The sequence below is a fragment of the Rutidosis leptorrhynchoides genome, chromosome 10 (assembly GCF_046630445.1).
Source record: "Rutidosis leptorrhynchoides isolate AG116_Rl617_1_P2 chromosome 10, CSIRO_AGI_Rlap_v1, whole genome shotgun sequence".
NCBI lineage: Eukaryota > Viridiplantae > Streptophyta > Magnoliopsida > Asterales > Asteraceae > Rutidosis > Rutidosis leptorrhynchoides.
In genome coordinates this window covers 171,058,973-171,065,071 of record NC_092342.1, presented here as the reverse complement: position 1 = coordinate 171,065,071, position 6,099 = coordinate 171,058,973, and positions in this window count along the sequence as shown.

The following is a 6,099-nucleotide window of genomic DNA, read 5'->3' as shown; positions in this document are numbered from 1 at the left end:
AATTAATTCAGTAATAATGATTCCTACTCCGTAATATGTATCTGTATACATGTAACAGCATATATATCTGTATAAATCTATATATTTTATATAATTTCAATAGTTAATAACTATAATTATAATAATAATAATACTTTTAATATTATAAATAATAATAATAATATAATAGTAATAATGATAATAATATTATTATTAATAATGATGATGATAACTATAAAATTTATAACAATAATATTATTAATAATAATGATATTAATTATAATAATACTAATAATGATAATTGTATTAACATGATAATTATATTCAGCTTGTAATTAAGTTTAATATATTACTATTTATTATAATGTCTTTTAATTATATAATTTTATTGAATCCTTATTATTTATTAATTATATATATAGTTATTACAATATTACATATGTATAGATTTCATATATATTTACATATTTATTTATACATCGATGTTCGTAAATCGTTGGGAATAGTCAGAGGTATAAATGAATCTGTGTAAATAGTTCAAAAGTTTGTAGACGCAGTTTAACAGACTTTGCTTATCAAGTCGAAATCATATAAAATTAAATTTAAATTTGGTCAGAAATTTTCGGGTCGTCACAGTACCTACCCGTTAAAGAAATTTCGTCCCTAAACTGGATTGGGATGGTCATGGTGGACAATAAATATGTTTTCATGACGCATATGAGCTAGAAATTAAAGTTTTATCAATATTGATTAATATAGATAAAGCGATTTGAGTTTGTGAAGCGTACAAGTGAAGCTGTCACAAAAGGTTGAGATAGAGATTTAGCTTTTGACGTAGTCAGGGTTGAATTTAGAAAATAAGGTGCGTCTTACCTTTTGACGTTGTCTTGGTTGAATTCCGGAATTCAAGGGATTTAGAGAAAATCTTCGTAATAAGATATGATTTCTTCGGTAATTAAGGAAATTAAGATCATCTTCGGTTAAATGCGATGATCTGTCTTGATTTCTCTGTCAGATATTTCATTATAAATCCACCCTCTTCATTTCCTTATTTTCACAGCTCACCCCTTCTATTCTTTCTTCCTCAATTCAACTTTTGTTTTCTCTTCTCGACTTTAAGTCAAACGAATAATGATTCAGAATTCGTAGGTACAGAGTTTCGAATGAACATGACTAATGTTCTAAGAGAGAAATTGTAATAGCACGATCTTGATTTGTTAAATTATCAGAATTCAAATGAAAAGATAGAATTATTAAGAAAATATGTTCTCGATTTGTTTATAGATTAGATAGAATGTAAGAGTCGTGTAACATGGCACATGATCACGTTATGATCTGTGAATCATCACGTTCCATTTAGAAACTCAGCATGACTTACTGTAATATAATCACGTTGATCAAGTGTCATTATATTATACTAACTCTTGCTTCAGTTCCCAACACTACTTCAAAAACATTCATACTTTAAATTCGAAAGTTTACAGAATATAGAAACTAAAATAGTTTCCTTTTATAATATAACACAGATAGTGCGGAGAGATAATTAATATCGAACAAGAATATTTATGAAGATATCTTCAGAAATATTGAGGATATTAATAAGGAAAGGTAATATAATATCTTAGAATTTTAGAATCAAATTATGATGAAGAAATTCATTCACAATGATTTAGAGCGATTAAGGAGCAAGGTATTCGCTAAAGATTTCATCAAAATCAGAATCATTAGGATTCTTTATGTACAAGTTTAGTCCTTGTGATTTATTCAGAGTCTCCTTCATGGTTTGCTCAATTCATTTTTCAGTATCAAAATCTTTGAGCTTACTCCATTCTTTATCATCAAACTTTTGACTGTGAAGGCAGTCTTCAGTTTTCACTGCTTCATCAACTTTTTTTTTTCAAAACTCAGTAAACTGATTTATAGGCTAAAGAGCTTTTTAGAAATTCAGAATTGAAGTGTGTAAATCCAGGTGATAAAAGTTATATATATATATATATATATATATATATATATATATATATATATATATATATATATATATATAATTGTTGTCTTAGAATCGGTGAGAGAGATTATCGATTGATGCCTCTCGGTATTTGGTATGGTAATTATCGTTACAAGATGCCGATGAGTTCATGATAAGACTTCAATAGATAGATATAGTGATTTGTCAGATAGATTTAAGTCAAGGAGCAACGAGGTTGCTGGTACGTCCGCTGGTAATATGGTGAAATATAAAAGGTTCACTGGTAACAATAACAATGGTAAACGTATATATTAAAGTCATAATAAGGTTGATTCGAACGAAAAGTCAAAGTTGACTTGCTGGAGCTACGACAAAATTGGCTACTTTGGAGGGGTATTGTAAAGTTATTTTCGGTAATGACAACGCTAAAGGAGCTAACACAGATTTGTGTTAAACGTTTATTCATGTTTTGAGTGTTTTCATGTGAATAACTATATGTATCAATCTTTTCTTCCGTAGATGAAATGCGATTGATTCATCCTCTCGATTGAGGTGTTTTCAAGAATCATGAAAGATTTGAACGCAGATTGTAATCGTCAAGGTACAAATGAGGTTTAAGTTGTGATCAAGTGGAAAACTTGAAGAAATGTTTAGTTTCATATGTTATAATCAATATTTTAATTCATTTTAATTGTCCAATGTTATTAGTCTACAGTCGATAGCCCACAGTTAACAGTCCAATAATTCATATATAGTTTAATTTATAATATTCGAATTAATTAATACGTATCGTGACCCGTGTACATGTCTTAGACTCGATCACAACTCAAAGTAAATATATTATTGTAGAATCAACCTCAACCCGATATAGCTAACTCGATCATTACTGCATATAGAGTGTCTATGGTTATTCCAAATAATATATATATATGCGTCGATGTGATATGTCAAAACATTGTATACGTGTCCCGATATTTAAAGTGCGTAAAATAAATAACAAAAATTAAATGACGATAAATAAAATTGCGAGAATTAAAATTGCGATAAATAAATTGCGATAAATAAAATGTAATACGCAATTAACAGTTAGCTAGGAATAGTTAGCTAGGATTTTTGTTAGCGTGGTTTCTTAACAAAATTACTCATAGTTAATTTGTTTTTTTCTAACAAATTTTATTTTGTCCAATGTTTTCTTCATTATGCCACTCGTTGGATTCTGATAGGTCAAAATCCAAATATGAAATTGACTGAAAATTGTTATTATGCGATGAATGGATACATATATCTGTGGATGTAAGTAGGATAGTAAATAACCGTTGAATCAGATTCAAAGAATATACAGTATAACTTATTAAAGAGAAATCTAAATATTCCTCGGGTATTACCTACCTGTTAAAATATTTTCACCATTAATAGTTTGTACAAAAGAATTTTTGATTACAATCTTTATGAAAAAATATATACATATATATTTTCTTCAGATGTAATTATGGATTTAATGAGTTAATATGATATTAAACTCATTTGGTTTTCGGTTGGAATTAGAATGAATAATCTCTAAATCTTTAGAGATTACATAATCGCCATGAAGAACGAAGACAATTGATATAGAACGATACGTAGAATGATGATTACACTCGAGGTACAGAATGAGATGTTGAGACATGGATTGTTGATGGTATTGTTGCTGTTACTGCTAGTACTGTTGGTGCCGGTGATGTTGCTGGAGCTGGTAAGTTTTGCACCATATTCTCTAAATTGATTACACGAGCGCGAAGTTCGTTGACTTCTTCTATTATTTTGAGATGATTGTCGGTCATAATGAGCGGATGAATAAGGTTTTGAATTTGAGATAGTATATAATCTTGGGTAGATATTCGGGTAATGAGGGTGAAAATGATATTTCGGACTGGTTCACCGGTAAGTGCTTCAGGTTCTTCGCCAAGAGGTGAATTTGGTTGATGGAAAGGATCACCTTCTTTTTGTCTTCAATGATTAAGTAGACTACGAACCCATCAAATGAATTGGGGATGGCTGATTGGTTGATTCATTCTGGTGATGCTACTTCCGGAGCTTAGGTGAACATCCATGTCGGAATCCGAGGAATTCGAACTGGTTGAGGGATTCATCTCGGACTATCACATGAAGGATTTTCTATAAGAAATAGATTATAGGATGTAGATTAGTACCTTGTAATACATAATTTACATATGCATATATAATACTAAAATCCCATAAGTTACGGAGGAATCTACGGAAGCTGTCAGGCAAAGTCTACAGTAACAGATACGCTAAGATATGAATTTTGTCTATACACTATTCATGCAGTCAATGCAGTAAAACGTGTCTAGACTAAGAATGATAAGCAGGTAAGTTCCGACAAGAAATGATATGCAAAACTTTTGACATGCAGACAAGGTCGAAGTCCAGACTCACTAATGAAATGTCCCGTTCATATTGATTATAAACGTTCCATATTAATTGATTTTGTTGCGAGGTTTTGACCTCTATATGAGACATTTTTCAAAGACTGCATTCATTTTTAAAACAACCATAACCTTTATTTTATCTATAAAGGTTTAAAAAGCATTACGTAGATTATCAAATAATGATAATCTAAAATATACCGTTTACACACGACCATTACATAATGGGTTACAATAAGAATATATTACATCAAAAATAAGTTTCTTGAATGCAGTTTTTACATAATATCATACAAGCATGGACTCCAAATCTTGTCCTTATTTTAGTATGCAATAGCGGAAGCTCTTAATAATCACCTGAGAATAAACATGCTTAAAACGTCAACAAAAAATGTTGGTGAGTTATAGGTTTAACCTATATATTATCAAATCATAATAATAGACCACAAGATTTCATATTTCAATATACATCCCATACATAGAGATAAAAATCATTCACATGGTGAACACCTGGTAACCGACATTAACAAGATGCATATAAGAATATCCCCTATCATTCCGGGAAATCCTTCGGACATGATAAAAACAACATCAAAGTACTAAAGCATCCGGTACTTTGGATGGGGTTCGTTTGGCCCAATAGATCTATCTTTAGGATTCGCGTCAATTAGTAAATCGGTTTACTAATTCTTAGGTTACCAAGCAAAAGGGGCATATTCGGCTTCGATCATTCACCCATATAATGTAGTTTCATTTACTTGTGTCTATTTCGTAAAACATTTATAAAACTGCATGTATTCTCATCCCAAAATATTAGATTTTAAAAGTGGGACTATAACTCACTTTCACATATTTTTACTTCGTTGGGAAGTAAGGCTTGGCCACTGGTCGATTCACGAACCTATAACAAATATGTACATATATATCAAAGTATGTTCAAAATATATTTACAACACTTTTAATACATTTTGATGTTTTAAGTTTATTAAGTCAGCTGTCCTCGTTAGTAACCTACAACTAGTTGTCCATAGTTAGATGTACTTAAATAAATTGATATATATTATCTTGAATCAATCCACGACCCAGTGTATACACGTCTCAAGCTAGATCACAACTTAAAGTATATATATTTTTGGAATCAACCTCAATCCTGTATAGCTAACTCCAACATTACTGCATATAGAGTGTCTATGGTTGTTCCAAATAATATATATAGATGGGTCGATATGATATGTCAAAACATTTGTATACGTGTCTATGGTATCCCAAGATTACATAATATATTATAATACATGTATAATACAGTATAAGTTAGCTAGGATATGATTAATATAGATTTGTTACCAATTTTCACGTAGCTACAACAAGCAAAAATATCTAATCTTGTTTTACCCATAACTTCCTCGTTTTAAATCCGTTTTGAGTGTTTCAAGTTTCTATGGTTTCATATTGAACTTAAGTTTATGAATTTAAATAGAAAACGTATAAGTTTATAGTCAGAAATATAGGTTACAAGTCATTTTTGTAAAGGTAGTCATTTCAGTCGAAAGAACGACGTCTAGGTGACCATTTTGGAAAACATACTTCCATTTTGAATTTAACCATGATTTTTGGATATAGTTTCATGTTCATAAGAAAAATCATTTTCCCAGAAGAACAACTTCTAAATTAAAGTTTATCACAGTTTTTAATTAACTAACCCAAAATAGCCCGCGGTGTTACTACGAC